General features: G+C 47.0%; 1 long non-coding RNA gene across 1 annotated transcript; it reads right to left on the bottom strand.

The window, feature by feature from the left end:
* Positions 1 to 324: 324 nt before the first annotated feature.
* Positions 325 to 1,002, bottom strand: LOC149429910 (uncharacterized). The gene is made up of 2 exons (XR_016310085.1): positions 801 to 1,002; positions 325 to 687 (listed from the first exon to the last, which is right to left on the bottom strand). It is a non-coding gene; the product is annotated as an uncharacterized LOC149429910 (long non-coding RNA).
* Positions 1,003 to 17,906: the final 16,904 nt, after the last annotated feature.

Consider the following 17,906-nt stretch of genomic DNA (forward strand, 5'->3'; position numbering starts at 1 on the left):
TCCATGATTTAGTCATGAACAACAGTGGGGCTGAGCCCCACCAGAGGTCAGAGAGTGAGGATGGGGGAGAACAACCAAGATGAAGACTGGACTGATCCTGAAGACCACCATCATTGGGGTATTGACTCCTCCCTCATTATCACTTTCTGTTTAAGGGTCCAAAGTTGGAGGATGTTATCACATTATTATCACCATGTACAAGTCTGTGCTCCAATCACATCATCTGATATAAAATGTCCAGCTGGTAGGAAATGGGGGGAACAAAAGATAATCCATATTATGTGTATATATAGCAGTGGGGGGAGGGGGAGCAGAAGACAGGACTATGGAACGTACAACATAGAGTATATAGTGCAGGGGTCAAAACTCACAATATTGGTATTCTGCAATCAGTGGTGGCTTAAATGTTGACTTACCTAAGACAAGTCGCAGAGTTCCTATACTGCTGTTTCCCATCTCCTGAGACTGCACCCAGTGACTATACTCACCCTACTCTGGACCAATCAGTGAGCAGTATGGGTGGAGGAACGAATTTAGTGTTCATGACCCACCTGTGCTGATCTCTGTAGGAGTGTCCTCCTCTATAAATGTCCCCGTTATTCCATCTTTCTCCATAGACTGCTGATCATCCCTCACATACAATTCTTCTGCTTTACCCTCAGATTTATTTTCTAGGAGATCTTCACCCTAAACCAATAAAATTATAGAAAATGTAAAACTATATGCTTTAATATTGTAACATCGCATAAAAAACACATTTTCTCCAAGAGTCCATGTTCTGGATGCTCCGTTCCACCAACCTTGTAATGGTGAAGGATGATGGGAACTTCCTGTGTGGAATCCCGGGAATACAGAGGACGGGGACATCTCTCTAGTGGGTTCCTGGTATTAGGTGGCTCCATCATATCCTTGTGTCCTTCTGAAAACTCCTCCATCACTCCATACTCCTCATCCTCCTCTTTATACTCTTCTTTAACAACAATGTTATCCCTGAGGTTTCCCCTCTGAATATATAATAAAAATGCCATCAATGGTAACAATGCAGATAATGTACAGATCCTAATGATACTATCAGTGATTGTTCTTCATCTACCTGATGATGGTGAGGGATGGTGTGACCTTCCTGTGTGGAATCCCGGGAATACAGAGGATGGGGATATCTCTCTGGTGGGTTCCCATGACTGGATCCATCTACCTGATGATGGTGAGGGATGGTGTGACCTTCCTGTGTGGAATCGCGGGAATACAGAGGACGGGGACATCTCTCTGGTGGGTTCCCATGACTGGATCCATCTGTAGGAAACACACACACTGACTGAATCCATTGTTTCTATGTGTTTATCAGATGATGGGGGATCTAGGTGGATCCTCCGTACTGCTCTCTCCTTTACAATAAAGTCTCCTCTTACCCGGTGATGTGAGGGGCGGCAGATTGTCCATCATGACGTCCTTGTAGAGATCCTTGTGTCCTTCTAAATACTCCCACTCCTCCATGGAGAAATAGACAGTGACACCCTGACACCTTATAGGAACCTGACACACACAATGATACATGCACCATCCAGACACATCCCTTGTCTGTTACTGGAGAATGTCCCAGAATTCCCGGCACCGCTCACCTCTCCTGTCAGCAGCTCCATCATCTTCTTGGTGACTTCTAGAATCTTCTGCATGTTGTGTCTCTCAGGTTTTAGGGAGTCACATGGAGGCACTGTGATGGTCATATGATCACTTGACTTCAGAAGAGGAAATCTCTATTGGAAAATCAATAGGAACATCATGTTAGAATCCCAGAATCCTCCTCACCTCTCTGGTCAGGTCTGTGTTTTATTAATAGAGATAAGAGTGATGTCATGTGACCTCCCAGAATCCTCCTCACCTCTCTGGTCAGGTCTGTGTTTTATTAATAGAGATGAGTGATGTCATGTGACCTCCCAGAATCCTCCTCACCTCTCCAGTCAGCAGGTAGATGATCTCCAGGGTGAGGTTTAGTATCTTCTCAGTCATGTGACTCCGGTCCTCCTCCATCCTCATTGGTGCCATCATGTGATCTATACAGGTCTCCTTGTAGACGGATAACTTTGGCAAATAAAAGTAAGAATGATTTGGATGGTATTGGTCACACAATAATAGGATGTGGATGTGAGGGGGGAATAGGAGGGTTGATGGACATTTAAAATGGTAGTAAGGTCAATGAAAATAAAAAAAAGAGCCCTCTGCAGATTAAAGTCACAGTATGTTGCCAAACATATTGGGCCCGCCCTCCAAATCATTGTATTCAGGTGTTCCAATCCCCTCCATGGACACAGGTGTATACAATCAAGCCCCTAGGCATGCAGACTGCTTCTACAAACATTGGTGAAAGAATGGGTCGTTCTCAGGAGCTCAGTGACTCCAAGCGTGGTCCCGTGATAGGTGGTCACCTGTGCAATAAGTCCATCCGTGACATTTCCTGGCTACTAAATATTCCACGCTCAACTGTTAGTGGGATTATAACAAAGTGGAAGCAACTGGGAACAACAGCCACTCAGCCACCAAGTGGTAGGCCACGTCACATGACAGGGCGGGGTCAGTGCATGCTGAAGCGCACAGTGCGCAGACGTCACCAACTGTCTGCAGAGTCAATAGCTAAAGACCTCCAAACTTGGTGCGGCCTTCAGATGAGCCCAACAACAGTGCGTAGAGAGCTTCAAGGAATGGGTTTCCATGGCCGAGCAGCTGCATCCGAGCCTTACATCACCAAGTGCGATGCAAAGCGTTGGATGCCGTGGTGTAAAGCACGCCGCCACTGGACTCTAGAGCAGTAAAGACATGTTCTCTGGAGTGACCAATCACGCTTCTCTGTCTGGCAATCCAATGGACGTGTCTGGGTTTGGCGGTTGCCAGGAGAACGGTACTTGCCTGACTGCATTGTGCCAAGTGTAAAGTTTGGTGGAGGGGGGATTATGGTGTGGGGTTGTTTTTCAGGGGTTGGGCTTGGCCCCCTAGTTCCAGTGAAGGGAACTCTTAAGGTGTCAGCATACAAAGACATTTTGGACAATTTCATGCTCCCAACTTTGTGGGAAGAGTTTGGGGATGGCCCCTTCCTGTTCCAACATGACTGCACACCAGTGCACAAAGCAAGATCCATAAAGACATGGAGGAGCCAGTTTGGGGTGGAGGAACTTGACTGGCCTGCACAGAGTCCTGACCTCAACCCCATAGAACACCTTTGGGATGAATTAGAGCGGAGACTTCTCATCCGACATCAGTGCCTGACCTGACAAATGTGCTTCTGGAAGAATGGTCCAACCTTCCCATAGACACCCTCCTAAACCTTGTGGACGGCCTTCCCAGAAGAGTTGAAGCTGTTATGGCTGCAAAGGGCGGGGCCAACTCAATATTGAACCCTACGGACTAAGACTGGGATGCCATTAAAGTTCATGTGTGTGTAAAGGCAGGCGGCCAAATACTTTTAGCAATATAGTGTGTATTGTGTTAGTATGCACTGCATACTACATTATGGCAGACATACCTTTCATACAAAGCCCTCCAGCAGTGTGTTATCACTGCTGCCAAGGCTTCCATGTTCATCTGGTCTTCTTTCTGGGTTCACCTACTCCTGCCATTTGAATGGCCGACCCGAGATTACCTCAGTTCCGCGCATATGTATGAAAGTCATTAATGCAGCACAGCACTCTGAATTGATCGCTTGATCGAATTGATTGACTCGGTGTTCCCTTAATGCAGGGTGAAGTGCGCATGCATGGATGTCAGCAGCTGCTGAAATTGTGAATATCCTGTACCTTGAAGAGATATTCATTATTCCTACAGGTAATATACCTTGTTATAAGGTTGACTGTAGGTACAATTTAAAAAAAACAAGTTCACTACCACTTTAAGAAGAATTTCTCCCTTGGGAAAATTTTTGAGGCCTCTTTTCCTCTCAGATCAGAAATTCTTTCTCTGTTGGGTTTGTTTCATTTCGAAACTGGTTTTAGATCTGCAAACAAGGAATGATAAATCCTTCCTTTGTCTTTTTTGCTCTGAGGCAGTGCTGTGAGGTCAATGTTGGGTCATCATGATGTCCAGGAAGGTGAAGTTGCTGACCCTTGGCCGGAGTTGCCAAATAATCAGGATAATTTCCAGAACTCCAGCTACAAGGCTCTCTGGCAGCCTGCTGACTGACAGGAGTGATGTCCATGTCACTCTCTGCAGTAGGGATTGGATAGCAGGAGGGTAGTGCTGGTAGAGTAGAGAGCTGTGGGGGAAGGAGTCTGTTCTCTGCCCTTCTCAATTACACTTGGTAACTTGGAAAATTGTAGTTGACCAGTGAGATGGTAAGAAGGTGAAGGTTGCCTTCCTTTCCTGGCAGAGGTTCTGTAAGGTCTGAAAAGTAAGCGAAGGAGGGAGGACCATCATAGACCAGCATCCCCAATCCCTACCTTAGAGTCCCCTTGAGCACTACAGCCTCCTCTTCCCTCACAGCCCTACTGCCTGCCAACCATATTAAGGGTCCAGAGTCCTTCAGCTACAGTACCCTCAGAATCGTTCATCCCTATCACCCCCTGAGGGGCCCCAAACTCATTCAGCCTCACTACCCACCCTCAGAGACCCATCCGCCCCTCTACTTCCCTCAGACCCCTCAGTATTTTCCTCCCTCTGACACCAATGATGGAACATATTCTTCATGGCCGGCTGGGGAATGTTTTCTTCCTCCTGACCAGCAATGTAAGGGGCTCTATGCTCCATACTCCTGACCAGGGGTGGACTGACCATTTGGAAACTCGGCACTGCCCGAGGGCCTGGGGTCAGTAGGGGGCCCCATGAGATGCCCCTGGTACCTTTTTCATAGGCTTTTTTGAGTTTGGCGAAGGACACAGGGGCCCCATGATCCCCTATTGCCCGGGGGCCCCATGAGTTGTCAGTCCGCCCCTGCTCCTGACCCCAGCACTCCATCATTGTGTTGGCTGCATAGTGTAATGATTGCCCATTGGCTGCCTGTGTAGTGTAATCATTATTATTATACAGGATTTATGGCGCCAACAGTTTGCTCAGTGCTTTACATTATAGTGGGGGACAATACAGTAACAATACAGTTCAATACAAGAGGGATTTGAGGGCCTGATCCTTTGAGCTTACAATCTAGGAGGGCGGGGTGAATGGTACAGTAGGTAGTCACTGTGGGGGATGGACTGGTTGGAAGAGTAGAGGATTCCAGAATTAGCTGAGGGCAGGATAGGCTTCCCTGAAGAGAAAGGTTTTCAGTGATTGCCGAAAGTTAAGTAGAGTAAGTGATAATCTGATAGATTGGGGTCGGGAGTTCCAGAGGATGGGGACGCCCTGAAGAAGTCTTGGAGACAAGCATGGGACGAGGAGATGAGGGAGCTAGAGTGTAAGAGGTCTTGCGAGGAGCGGAGTGTACGGTTTGGGTGATATTTAGAGATAAGATTGGTTACGTAATCATTGCCCTTTGTAGGCCATGTATGGTCAGGATGGTCCTTGTCTTGTCTATTTATTGTCAGTGCTGTTTGTTTAGAGGACCATATTACTAGAATTTATCTCCACAATGAGGAGAATGTTCCGGCCCCGGAAGTGGGGGAATGTTGTGCCCCTGAAGGGGTTCATCTGGGTTCCCACACTATATATGTGTGTATCATCATCTGCTGGAGATAAAAGATGTCACAGTGACTATGGAGGAAGAGGACGGACATGACTATGGAGGAAGAGGATGGACGTGACTACGGAGGAAGAGGACGGACGTGACTACGGGGGAAGAGGACGGACGTGACTACGGGGGAAGAGGACGGACGTGACTACGGGGGAAGAGGACGGACGTGACTATGGAGGAAGAGGACGGACGTGACTATGGAGGAAGAGGACGGCCGTGACTATGGAGGAAGAGGACGGACGTGACTATGGAGGAAAAGGACAGACGTGACTATGAAGAGGATGGAACATGACTATGGAGGAAGAGGACAGAACATGACTATGGAGGAAGAGGACAGAACATGACTATGGAGGAAGAGGACGGAACATGACAATGGAGGAAGAGGACGGACATGACTATGGAGGAAGAGGACGGACATGACTATGGAGGAAGAGGACGGACGTGACTATGGAGCAAGAGGACGGACATGACAGGGGGTTACTGGGTGTAAATAGGAAATAACATCTTATTACCTCCTCTGGTGCCACTTCCACCAACATCTCCTCTTTACTTCCTCCCCGCTCACCCGGAACTTCCTGTCTGTAGCTTATATCACTTCCTGTCTACCTGACATCACTTCCTGTCTACCCAACATCACTTCCTGCCTGTGCCTAACATTTTTTGTTTTTTTTAGTTCAATACATTTATTAATTGCTATCAATGGCCAACACAGTATAGCACTTCATCAATGTCTTTGGTGAACGCTGATCTCCTCATGAGGAACTCAACATACACATTATTTAACATGGTATACCTAACCAATGTTAATGTAATATATATATATATTTATGTAAAGTGCTTTATATAAGTACCTGTAATAAATAAATTATAAATATATTTCATCCTCTATTAAGCATTAGTTTGTTAATTTTTTTATGCATTTCTTGCTTTTAATATTGTTTTTATATTCACTACATATATCATTTTTAATTTTTACCTCTTCCATTTTTATCTTAAAGGTGTGTATTTAGCACTATAATTGCTTGGACTCTCATTTCTACTGATATAATTATTTTCTTTCTTATGTTTTTATAATTATTAATGTGATGATTATGTTTAGGTGTATTACCCTCTGATTTCCAACTTTTTTCATATGCCCATCCATTTACTGTTATGATACCTGAGAGGTTTATTTTATTCTATGTTTTTATATACATATTTTTTTATATGCTGTATATATATTTCATCGTTTTGAGTTTTTATATGTAGTATTAATTTTATGGTATGGTCTCTTTATGCATACAATTTCACCACAGTTTACACTTCTGAAGTGACCTCTTACTTCGTTATTTACGTCTGGAGGAAAAGAAATGTAATCTCCAAACACGGAAAGGTTTCTTCACAGTGAGAGCTGTGAGAATGTGGAATAGACTCCATCAAGAGTTGGTTGTGGCCAGCTCAGTGGATTGCTGTGGGAAAGTCCTGGATTCTTGGATACACAGAAAATAACTGGATCAGGGGAGGACTGACCATTTGAGCACTCGGGCACTGCCCGAGGGCCCAGGGTCAGTAGGGGGCCCCATGAAATGCCCCTGGTACCTTTTATAGGCTTTTTTTGGGTGTGCTTTGAGTGTGGGCAAAGACACAGGGGCCCCATGATCCCCTATTGCCCGGGGGCCCCATGAGTTGTCAGTCCGCCCCTGAACTGGATACTAACATTTATAGGTAAAGTTGATCCAGAGAATATACGATTGCCTCTCAGGGGATCAGGAAGGGATTTTTTCCCAGCAGGAGCAAATTGGATCATGCTTTGCTGGGTTATGTTTGCCTTCCTCTGGATCAACTGTGGGTGTAGGATTATAACTTTTTTTTAATGATTGAACTGGATGGACTTCTGTCTTTTTTCGGCCAGACTAACTATGTAATTATGTAACTCATCCTCCAGCCCATATACACTGATCAGCCATAACTATGTGACCTCCCACCTAATACTGAGTAAGTGTCCCTTTTGCCACCAAAACAGCCCTGACCCTAGGGTTGCCACCTCATTCCTTTAAAACTGAAAACATATTAATGACACAGGTTCTGTGGCTGATGAAGGTGGTCATTAAACTCACTTGGTGCCTGATCTGCATTAAATTAGCCCCATAACCTGTGTAATTAATATGTGTTTGGTTTTAAAGGGATGAGGTGGCAACCCTACTTGACCCCTCAATGCCACTAGACCTCTGAAGGTATGCTGTGGTATCTGGCACCAAGCCAGAAGTAGCAAATCCTTTAAGTCCCGTAAGTTGGGAGGTGGGGGTTCCATGGTTCAGACTTGTTTCTCCAGCACATCCCACAGATGCTCAATTGGATTTGAATCTGAAAGGGATGAGGTGGCAACCCTACTTGGCCCCTCAATGCCACTAGACCTCTGAAGGTATGCTGTGGTATCTGGCACCAAGCCAGAAGTAGCAGATCCTTTAAGTCCCGTAAGTTGGGAGGTGGGGGTTCCATGGTTCAGACTTGTTTCTCCAGCACATCCCACAGATGCTCAATTGGATTTGAATCTGGAGGCGAAGTCAACACCTCAAACTTGTTATGTTTCTGAAACCATTCTTGGATTCATCAGACCAGGCCACTGATAGGAATCAGCCTATGTCTGCAGCCCCTGTCCTCGTTATTTTCACCCTCAGGCCTGGGAGAAATAAAGCTCCAACACCGAACTGTGCAAGCTAAATCTCTGAAAGCTTAATGCATGACAAGAACGGTTATACAGAACTCAGTAGGCGTTGCTTAATCTTAGGATGACAAATAAAACATTCCATTCTTATCAATATAGTTACGTGAAGAACAGAAACTGAGGGATACCATATAAGGGAGTTCAATTTACAGAAATGAAACTTGTTTAAAAAAATGAGAGAGGAGTTACAAAATCGAAACTAACTGTTCACACATCTAGAAATGGAGGCATAATATAAAATGGATACCAGTTAATAAAACATATTTCCTTAAAACCACCTTCTTCCATTGCGCAAACAAAACCTCTTGTATGCTGCCACAACCTCAAAATCTCAAACTTTCCATCCTTAAGCAACTGCTGCAAACACCTACAGTGTCATGTGACCAGTGACGAAACGTATAGGGAAGAGTTAGGCGATGATGCCAGACAAGGAGGACTGGATGCTTGGTGAACATGCTATGCCTCTTTAACCTGTATGGATGTTCAATTTGAAAAAAACTCCATCTGTGTTTTAAACACTACACAATGGCAGCATCTGTCAGGAATCTGGGTATGACCAGAAATGTGTGGACTGACACAGGGAAACGCAGGCTTCCGGTATAGTATAAACAATACAATTTATTAAAGACTAACAATACATAAACGCAGTGCAAAACATAACACAGTGCAACAAACCAAACTTCCAACAAACAATCATACATACAACACTAAACGTAGTCGGGCAGGCCGGGTTGGTAGCAAACGGGCAAACAAGGTACCAGGAGAAGCGGGAGAGTGGTCAGGACTAGCCGAGGTCAGTACAGGCAGAGTTCGTGCAGAATCAGGATAGAAGCAAGCAGGATCAGAATACCGGGGCCAAGCAAAACAGTACAACAAGGCACTGACTGCAGGTCTGGCCATTCCTTAAATACACCTCCTGCAATCAGCCTCAGGTGATGGCTGATTGCAGGAGTGAGCTTCTGGTTGCTGAGAGCACCCGCTGGCTAGCCCAGGTACTGCAGCCCACAAGGCAGGTGAGTCCCACCACCATTGGAGAGTCCATTCCTGACTGCATCTATGTGGCTCTGAGTTAATTGTAGAGGCACACAGCAGCATTACTGAGCGTTTAAAGGGACAGATACCCAGAATTGAGAGAGTGGAGTACCTGTCAAAACTGAGCGGCATGAGATACAATGCCTTTAGAGTGGGGAAGCGCAAATAGACCTATATTACACCTATAGGTCATAGGACTAAGGTGAGAGTGCAACCATGATCACCGATCGAGTGTGTGCACAGACTGGGAAGAGTGTTGGTTTCATCACCGGGACTGTGCGATCTGGAGGATATCGCTGTGCGATTTTGATTTCACAATGTGTGACGGAAGTGACTTTGGGGGTGGTGGGACCCCTGTATCATCTCCCCAAATTCCTCTTATGTGTAACCCACCCTGTGCTTGTTATGCCTGTTAGGGGTACAGAGTGGTCTGTCCTGATATGGTATAGACATGTATAGGTGGGGTGGGGGGTTGTCCATTGTTCACAGCCATGTGGTTGTTCCGTTGTTCATTGTTCTCTGCCATGCGGCTGCATCCCATTGTTCTAGCAAACTATTATGGGATGTAATGTTTGTGTATTGGTGTGGGGGTTGGTCATTGTTCACTGCCATGTGCTGCATCCCATTGTTCTGTGTCTTGGTTTGGTGGGGGGGTGTTTCCTGCAGCCCTTCTCCCTGATGAGAGGGCCTGCTGATGCATTTCCTGTTACTGGTTGTATTTCCCCACCCTGTGTATATACAGTCATGGCCGAAATTGTTGGCACCCTTGATATTTCTCCAGGAAATCATGTATTTCTCACGAAACGTATTGCATTAACACATGTTTTGCTATACACATGTTTATTCCCTTTGTGTGTATTGGGACAAAACAAAAAAAGGGAGGAAAGAAAGCAAATTCGACATAATGTCACACAAACCTCCAAAAATGGGCTGGACAAAAGTATTGGCACCCTTTCACAACTGCGGATAAATAAGAATGTTACAAGCATGTGATGCTCCTGTAAACTCACCTGGGGCAAGTAACAGGTGTGGGCAATATAGAAATCACACCTGAAAGCAGATAAAAAGGAGAGACGTTCACTTAACCTTTGCATTGTGTGTCTGTCTGTGCCACACTAAGCATGGACAACAGAAAGAGGAGACGAGAACTGTCTGAGGACCTGAGAACCAAAATTGTGGCAAAATATCAACAATCTCAAGGTTACAAGTCCATCTCCAGAGAACTAGATTTGCCTTTGTCCACAGTGCGCAACATTATCAAGAAGTTTGCAACCCATGGCACTGTAGCTAATCTCCCTGGTCGTGGACGGATGAGGAAAATTGATGAAAGATTGCAACGCAGAATAGTCCGGATGGTGGATAAGCAGCCCCAAACATGTTCCAAAGACATTCAAGCTGTCCTGCAGGCTCAGGGAGCATCAGTGTCAGCGCGAACTATCCGTCGACATTTAAATGAAATGAAACGCTATGGCAGGAGACCCAGGAGGACCCCACTGCTGACACAGAGACATAAAAAAGCAAGACTACAGTTTGCCAAAATGTACTTGAGTAAGCCAAAAGCCTTCTGGGAAAACGTCTTGTGGACAGATGAGACCAAGATAGAGCTTTTCGGTAAAGCACATCATTCTACTGTTTACCGAAAACGGAATGAGGCCTACAAAGAACAAAACACAGTACCTACGGTAAAATATGGTGGAGGTTCAATGATGTTTTGGGGTTGTTTTGCTGCCTCTGGCACTGGGTGCCTTGACTGTGTGCAAGGCATCATGAAATCTGAGGATTACCAAAGGATTTTGGGTCGCACTGTAGGGCCCAGTGTCAGAAAGCTGGGTTTGCGTCCAAGATCCTGGGTCTTCCAGCAGGACAATGACCCCAAACATACGTCAAAAAGCACTCAGAAATGGATGGCAAAGAAGCGCTGGAGAGTTCTGAAGTGGCCAGCAATGAGCCCAGATCTAAATCCCATTGAACACCTGTGGAGAGATCTTAAAATTGCTGTTGGGAAAAGGTGTCCTTCCAATAAGAGAGACCTGGAGCTGTTTGCAAAGGAAGAGTGGTCCAAAATTCCGGGTGAGAGGTGTCAGAAGCTTATTGATGGTTATAGGAAGCGACTGATTTCAGTTATGTTTTCCAAAGGGTGTGCAACCAAATATTAAGTTAAGGGTGCCAATACTTTTGTCCAGCCCATTTTTGGGGTTTTGTGTGACATTATGTCATATTTGCTTTTCTGCCTCTGTTTTATATTTGTTCCAATACATACAAAGGGAATAAACATGTGTATAGCAAAACATGTGTTAATGCAATACCTTTTTTGTGTGAAATACTTGATTTTCAGGAAAAATATCAAGGGTGCCAACAATTTCGGCCATGACTGTATCTTGTGTTTTGTGTTAAAATAAAGCAGTTGACTTCCTGTCTTAAGAGAGTCTGGTGCTGTCTAATTCTTGTATGGTCAGCAGTGGTGTCAGGGGATAATGTGTTCGGACAGGGAGGCGGGAGTCTAACAGAAATACCCAAGTGCAGTCGGGGTCCAGTTCCATTACACAATGCTAAAGGATAAGTTCACCTTTGGGAACATGTTCCACAAGATTTTAGGGTGGAACATGTAACCTATTCCCAGTGCTACAGCCGCTGCCCGACTTCCACCTCTTCCCTGTGACAGCAGTACATGGAGAAGCTCCCCGTAGTAACTGTCACTTTTTTTTCAAAAACAGCTCCTCCCACACAGCTGCGTCACTCATTTAATGAATTCTGTGAATGAATGATCTACAAGTAAATGATCTACAGGGAATACACGATTAGAAAAATCAACCAATCGGTCATCGACAACCGAGAGGCGTTCGTTCGTTGGTCGAAATCGTGGCCCACATTAACCAATCTAAAAAAAAATCATTCATCGGGCAATATGTAGTGTTGACATTTTCCATACAAGTGGAAATGATGCAGTGTGCGTGTGACCTTGTAGCCACGCCCTTCCGGCCAGAATGAGCGATATACACAACAGTTACCAGCAATGAGTATAATATTGTTTATTACATTATCTATATACATAAATAGTGATACATAAAATATAATCTGCACAATTCTGGTTTCATCATCTCATTAGGCCAATCTACTTTTAACATTTGGATTTTTATTTCGTGTTTCCGAAGATTCCTTGGACATAAACATCCGGGTCATCTTCTGTTTCTGCTCATGCGTGATAGCGCTTGATAGATTTTTTTTCGTGCGACAGTCATACCACCGCATAGAAAATCTTTCGTTCGTATGTGAAACGACAACATTTTTCACTGTTGTTCAACCGGATTTTTTAATTCACAATATTGTTATCGGTTAAAACATCCAGATGAGGTGGCACGGATAGACAGCACTGATGGGCACTGATGAGGGTGTACTGAAATGCAACAATGATGGGCACTGATAGGCAGCACTGATGGACACTGAAAGGCGGCACTGCTGGGCACAGGTAAGCGGCACTGGTGGGTGGCACTGATGATCGGTGTCGATCCGTCCTCTGCCAATTGCCGGTTATTGGCAGTACTTTCCTGATGCTGTGACAACTGCATTTACCAGTGATCTGCTGTGTCATTGGACACAGCTGATCATGTGGTAAAAGGCCACTGTGATTGGCCTTTTACCACATCACGTGATCCGTTGTATCCGTAGGACACAGTGATCAAGGAGATCGCCGGGTGCGTGCCCCCGAGTGTGCGCAGGAGGGCGCGTTCTGGGAGGACATCATATGACGCCCTACCAGAACTGGACAACCGTGCTGTAGCCGTCATTTGGCTATGGCGCGGTTGACAAGTGGTTAATAGACAGCTGTCACATGACCCAGCCTGTCTGTAGGGAAACATAGGCAGGAGGAGCTTCCAGTCCTCTGCTGCTGGTCACGTTAAAAAAAACAGCCTTTTGGATACAAAGTAAATATAAATAATATCAATAAATTGTTTTAAATTGGCATGCAAACATAAATGTAAAATCAAATTGTTTTTATTTTTTGACAATACCATGGTGTGGGCAGATTTCTTCCAGTCATAGGTGTCACGACCCGCGGTCGCCGCCACCAACAGGCGACAATCGCACAGCTGCGACTAACAGTAATACGTCAGACCCCAGACCTTCTGACCAAACTCGTGACCAAAGGGCCGGCCGATCTAAAACCGCGGTGTGACGCGCGTAACAAGGCCACACCCAGCTGCACCCAGCACAGCGATTGCCCAGCTAATGGACTACAATCGGTGCCTGCAGCCTGAATGTGCTTGTTACTGGGTCGGGTTAATTACGCAACTAACCCTCTATTGCCACCACCACTTTTGTCGGAGACTGGGAAACTCCCGTTATCAAATATACACTATAATGATTGAAATATTGATCTTTATAGCACAGCCCGCGGACCTGCTATACAGAGATATAACAAACAGTAGCGTCTCTTCAAAGGCAGGGATTCGTGAATTGCAAGTAAGCGCTTATAAACAGTTTAACACTTTCAGAAAGAAAGATTTATTACTAAAAGCGTCAGACAGATGCAAATAAATATTTACAAAGAGATGTCACAAAAATATATATATATATGTATATAAAGACACAGCAAAGAGATAATTAGGAAGAAGATTACAGGGTTAAGTTACTTGCCCATATGCCTGGGTTTGCAGTCCAAGTTGAGAGCGGGTGATTTCTTGAGTCTCCTTTTGTTACGATGTTGCTTCGGAGATCTCTGTGTGTGTGAGACAAGCTCTAACTCTCTTGAAAGTCCCTCTCAAAAGGGGGGGGGGGGCTCTGACTACACGTTTTGGGAGTGGTCATTGGGAAACTCTAAACTAAACTACCAGCTTCATATCCCATGATATGAACCATACAGTTGACCTGAGGAATGTTCAGTTCTCGGGTCAGTTTGATAAGGTGTGGGGCTTACATAGCTTTGGGTGACCAAAGTGACACGTTCGTAGACAGCCTGTCTCCACTTCTCATGTCTTAGGTTGTTCCACGCCATCTGCCAGGAGATAACTTTTGCCTCTCAGGAAGGGAGGAGGGTAGGAATGAGGCTGAGGAATGCCTCAAATAAACAGACAGAACACGAAAAAGAGAGTGTAAAGGGGGACTCCGCTCCAACAAGGATGAGCAAGTTTGCCACACCTCCCCCTTAAGTGGGCGCCAAGGAGGGAGCCCCAAGTTCCCTCCTGACGCAACCGACCTCTGTCCAGAGGTTCCTCTTGGGACGTCCTGGTACCACTGTACTGCAGGAGAACCGAATTCCGTAAGAATAGGAAGCCGTCCTCCCCAGCAACACTGCTGGGTCGATCAAGTGAGTGGTCACGGGTGGGTACCAGTCGGCTGTGGCTATCCGAATCCCATGGCAACTGCTGGGGTGCCCACCTGTTCACAAAACACTTCGGCTCAGGGGTGTCATTTGCCAACATATTAATATGTAGCTTCTTATCGAGGTAGAGAAGAAGATTTCCCTCTCCTACCTTCTTCCTCAGGCTTAGGACTACATCTGGCCTGAAGGTAGTAGCGCCCGTGGGCACCGGAACTGGACAGGCAAATTCTGGGCCTCGCCTCCCAGTGGTGTCCACAGGTACCTTCATCCAAGATGGACAGTCCTCGTTACCTGCTAGCATCCACGACACCAGTTCCTCCAGTTTCCTGTCTGCTAGGTCGGTCACAGGTCCAGCTGAGCCATGATCATCGCATCCAGGTGTCTCCCTGTAGCCAGCTGTACTCGCGACTGACGTAACCTGCTTCTTGGCCTGGGGAGCAGACCAGGCCTCAACTGCCTCAGTCTCCCCACGCCCAGACCTCTGGGGGTCTCTTCTTACTGATGGGTTCCTAAACTGAACCACAGACATGCCCCTCTGACAGTTACCCTTCTCGACTGTTCGACTGGGCACGGGCGGTTGGTTCCAGACTAGTGACAGGGGCCCGAGTGGCTCTTCCCAGATCAAGTGGACAACTGCACCCAGGTCCACTGCGCATTGCGGGCCATTCCTGACCGCTGGATAGGCGGTCGGTGCATTCTCATCCCCAACTAGCTTTCCCGTGGACTCAGGCAAGCCACATGGGGTAGTGAAGGCTGCCTCGTCTTGAGCGTGCTGGGTTAGAGATGGTGGGGCATGCTCCTTGCTCAGGTCCATGATGGCAAAACAGTAGGAACCTTCCAGATGCTCCATTACCTCATGGCTCCTGGGCATGGGGTAGGCCACAAACACAGGGCTGGCGTTCAGTGTCGCCCAGACTCTAGCTGACCCCTGGATTCCTGACTGTGCCATTCCCTTTGCCTCTGTGGCCCAGTCAACCGGCACCTTCTGAATCCAGACACCATCTATCAAAGGCCTTGGCAGCAGCTCCGGAACCTGGGTGCCAGGGAAGGGTGATTGGGTCTGGGCCCGGAGGCCCTCTGTCTGTAACCCAAGCATCAACCTTCCTTCCACTCGTAATCCAGGCCTGCTGCCTCTGACCTCTGTCTGTCTGCCTGTGAACACACCCTGACAAGTGAGATTAACTGTCAGGCTTTCAGGCTCCCAACCCCCAGTGACTAGGCCAGTCTTTTGTTTATTCTCCCCAGCAGGGGGGTTCACACCTAGCCCTGGACTAAAATTTCCATCTGAATGGGTTTCCAGAGCAGTCTTCCCTGTGGGACTACAAAGCTCAGTTAGCTTACCTCTGAAGGTCCTTTGAGACTCACTTTTCAGGGCTGCCTGAAGTGTGGAACTACAAGCATCAGCCAGCTTACCTCTGAAGGTCCTCTGGGACTCACTTTTCAGGGCTGCCTGAAGTGGGGAACTACAAGTCCCAGCCAGCTGTGGTGTGCCTTCCTTAGCAGGGCAACTCACAGCTAGCGGGCCTCTGAAGCTCCTTTGGGAATCGCTTTTCAGTGCTGCCTGAGGTGTGGAGCTACAAGTCCCAGCCAGCTGCCTAGTCCTATGCAAGGCCAACGGCTGGGCACTTATCAAGGCACAATCTTCTAAGCCTGGGCAAGGGACAGGCCTATCCAAGTCATCCCCTTGCTCAGCCCCCAGAGATTGTACCTCAGCCCCCAACACTGAAAATGCATCCTTTGTTTCATCACAAATCTCATTGTTAGCATTACCAACATTGCCGTCAACAATACAAACATTATCAATGACATTACTATCAGTGTTATTCCCAATGTTACTAACATTAGTAATATCACCCTCAGTGTCACCACAACGATCCTCAACAGTCACGTTCATAATATCAATGACACGAGTTCAATACCTCCCCAGACAAGGGGATTTCTTCTTGTTCTCCAGCTAATGGAGACCCCTGCAGCCCCACACCATTCCCAGCCCCCTCCCTCTGTCCATCCACCGGTGGCCCAGACATTACCCCAATATCTGTCCACAGTACCTTGGCTTGTCTAGAGGGTTACAGGGGGCCCTTCCGGGTATTCTCGGCAGGAGCATAATACAAAACAAGAGTGCCTAGGTCAGCACCCAACAAAACAGGTGTGGGCAGTTCATCTGAGACCCCCACCTTTCTCATCCCCCTCCCCACACCCCAATCTAGGAATACCTTTGCACAGGGTATGCGTGAATGGGTCCCCCCAACTCCTGTGAGGGTCAGGAACTTTCCTGGGATGAGGTTTTGTGGCTCAATCAGCTCTGGTCGGATCAAAGTGACTTTGGCCCCGGTGTCCTGGAAACCAGTAGCAGACCGGTTGCCCACGGTAACGGGTTGCAAGTTGGCGGGGGTTACCCGCATCTTCCTGCGAACGAACAGCACAAAAGAAGAGTTGCTGGCTGGTTGGCCAGATGATGATGTCGTCTGCTTCTGCTCAGGACACTGCGTCCTGAGATGTCCGGCTTTCCCACAGGCGAAGCATCTGCGGGTGTCAGGCAGGAATGGCTTGGCTCCAAGCGCTGCAGGGTTGGGCGGAGGTGAAGCTTGACTCACCGAAGTAGGAGAGGTTGCTAGGGATGATTTCCCCCCTTTCCAGCTGTTTGGAGGAGCCTTGCGAGGTTCAGGCACTCGCGTGTGGACGAAGGTATCTGCCAGGTCTGCTGCAGCTGTAGTAGATGCTGGCCCCCTCTCCAAGACGAACTGTCTGACGTCTGCTGGGCAAATGTGCAAGAGTTGATCTCGGATCATGAGATCCTCCAAAGATTCATAAGAATCAACTTTCAGTCCCTTAGTCCACTGTCAGAATGTGGTGCGTAAGCGACTTGCCACATCCGTGTAAGAGTCCCCAGGTCCCTTCTGCATGGACCTGAACCACTTGCGGTACACTTCCGGGGTCATCTGGTACTTCCGGATAATGGCATCTTTTAAAAGTCCATAGTCATCATCTTGCCCCTCTGGCAATTCAACAAATGCGTCCAGGGCCTTGCCTCGTAGCCTTGGGGTCAGGTACCAAACTCATTGAGCTTGGGGCACGTGGTACTGATGGCACGTTTTTTCAAAGGACAGTAAGTATGTGTCAATGTCACTGTCCTTATCCATCACGGGAAACTTGGCTGCGCCCACGGAAAGAGTGCCGTCCCTGTGATCTAGGGACCC

The sequence above is a fragment of the Staurois parvus genome, unplaced genomic scaffold (assembly GCF_062004578.1).
Source record: "Staurois parvus isolate SC_StPar_1 unplaced genomic scaffold, SC_StPar_1.0 ptg002686l, whole genome shotgun sequence".
Lineage (NCBI taxonomy): Eukaryota > Metazoa > Chordata > Amphibia > Anura > Ranidae > Staurois > Staurois parvus.